Source organism: Elaeis guineensis, chromosome 4 (genome assembly GCF_000442705.2).
Source record: "Elaeis guineensis isolate ETL-2024a chromosome 4, EG11, whole genome shotgun sequence".
Taxonomy (NCBI): domain Eukaryota; kingdom Viridiplantae; phylum Streptophyta; class Magnoliopsida; order Arecales; family Arecaceae; genus Elaeis; species Elaeis guineensis.
Window position 1 is genome coordinate 127,079,154 of NC_025996.2, and position 2,678 is coordinate 127,081,831.

Below are 2,678 nucleotides of genomic sequence, written 5' to 3' on the forward strand. Positions count from 1 at the left end.
AATAGAGTATATAAATTTTAGCACACAAACCCCTTAAATACACACAATAAAAGTAATAGAAATACAATACTGAAGGGGTGGAAGCCTTTGCTGTACACTCTCAATGAATTTCATACTTGATTGCTGCTGGAGAGTGGTTGGTGAGGTGCTTAAATGCTTTAATCTCTCTCTTAGGGCTGAAAATGACTTTTCTCGGATTTAATCTTTGAACTTGCAAAGACTTTGTAATTTTTTATTTGAATAGAGTATTTATAGTTGCCATTCACCTTTGAGAATATCTTAGAGTTGGTTTTGTGCTGTTGGAGTATGTTTAATGCGCATTAAATACATAAAAAATGATCTGAAAACTAGCCGTTACGTATGCTCACAGAAATGGGGCATCCCAATTGGCCAGACAGAAAGTTTTGCTTTCTATTTTGATCTCAAGGTCTCGGGGGGGCATCCCATGGGGCGTCCCAATTACATGGGGCATCTCAGGTGGGTCATCCCACAGCATGCCATGATCCAAAATACTGTATGCCGGCTGCCTAACAGAAAGGGATGACCCAGGTGGGTCGTCTCATCATGTTCTAACCTAGTTTTTCATATATTTAAAGTTCGAAACTTAGCAGAACTCATCCAAATACTCTCAAATGAATTCAAATCAGTTTGGAAACTTTCAAAAAGCTTTCAAAACTTTACCAACTTGCTGAAACTTCAACTTTTGACATATTTGATGAAGCTTTTCAAACTCAATCTCTTAGACTATCTGAAACATCAAAAAAATAATCTCTAAATATAGAAAACTCATTAGTAGTCTCCTCAAATGGTTTGTGATCATCAAAATCAATTCTTGAAGCAACAATCTCTCTCTTTTTGATGATAACAAAATATTTGAGTGTTCATAAAAAAAATATATATCTTTAAATATTAAGTAATTTGGATTTGTGAAGCACTAGAAAAACTATGTCAAGAGTTCAATCATAGAGGGTCATAATATACAAACTTTAATGAATTAACTCATTTAGCTCAAATAATTTATGAATGAATTAGAGAATTTCTAAAGATTATCCTTATTCAATCAAAATCCTCTTCTTTATTGTATGTCTTAGATTATTTTAATTATTTAAAAATAAATCTCTCCCTTTCTTATATAAAGAGTGTATATATAAAAAAAATTCTTTGATTCTAGTATCAGAGCAATAGATATGAGAAGGTATATCTCTTTTCTTTTTCTTATCTTGATGTTAAAGTAAGAGTGAGACAATTAGAGTAAGAATAAAAAATGAATGTATCGAGTCAATCTGGTATCAGTGCAAAAGTAAGATTAGTAGAGCATTTAAGATAAATAGGTTGATCAGAGTAATTTTTTAAATAGTATCAAAATGAATGTAAAAATGGATGTATCAGAGTCTTTTTAAAAAAATTATGAATTAGTATTAGAGCTATTTTTTTAAAAAAATGGATGAAACAGTATCAGAGCTTTTACCATTTAGTATAGAATACTATATCAAAATAAAATTGTTAAACAGCTTAAAAAGAACAAAAGATGTTCAAAAGATTTTAAGAACTACACCATTTTCACACTTTATCATTATTTCTCCCTCAAATATATTATTTTCTCCATTTACCTTTATTTCTCCCCCTTTATCATTATTGTATATTTTTTTATGTTTCATTATTTCAGTCCCTTTTTGACATCATCAAAAAGAATAAACTAGAAGAGTAGGATGTTCATGGTATCAAGTCAAGTATCAAGAAAATAGAGCATGATACCACATTCATCCATCCAACAAGAAATGATACTAAGCATTCATTCATCCAAAGAGACATAATAATAAACATTCATACAATCAAAGGGATATGATAATAAACATTCATCCAAAGAGACATGAGTAGAAAGAAAACAACCTCATTCATATACACCAAAATAGAGGTTACAAGAGTCATAAAGAGCATAAAGCTCTTATACATCCAATCTATAAAATATAACTAAGTAATCTAATACAAAATAAAGTTAGAGAGACAGGGCATCGAGCACAAGATCCAGATAGGTGAAGACATTATCAGCCTCGTCCGCGACTGAAGGATCTGGTCTGAGAAGAGGATGCAGGAGGACGAAAAGCAATGGGCTGTACGAACGTAGGCTCAGTAGATGTAGAGGACCTATACTGAAGCTGAGTCCTAATACCATCTAATTGGGATAGGATACCTCTCACAGTAAGTCTGAGTCCATCCAGATTAGCTATCACAAAATCTTTGGAGTCTCTGATATCTATCCTAATCACCTCAAGAGAAGAGCAAAGCTGTAAGTGAAATCTATCTCTCTCAAGCCAGGTCATCCATCTGTGGTGCAGAAGAAGTCGATGTGCCCACTCCAATATAGAGAGAGACTATAATCCGTCTAATCTCCCTCTCTATATCAAAAATTCTGCCACTGAATCTGAGAAGGGAGCTCTCCACACTCTCTAGCTAGCACTCAAGTTAGACAAGAGCTCCATCAAAGAAGAAATATGTGGCACAATAGAAGAGTCCAAGGAAGAATCAGAGAAGGCACTCGGTGGAGCTGGATGAAACTGCTGTGGCTGCTGCTGTGCCTGCTGTAGAATCTATTGCTGGAACTGGTGAGACTGCTGAAGAAGCTGATCCTAAAATTGTTGTAGCTAAACAGATAAAATCTCTGTCACTCTCTCAGCTAA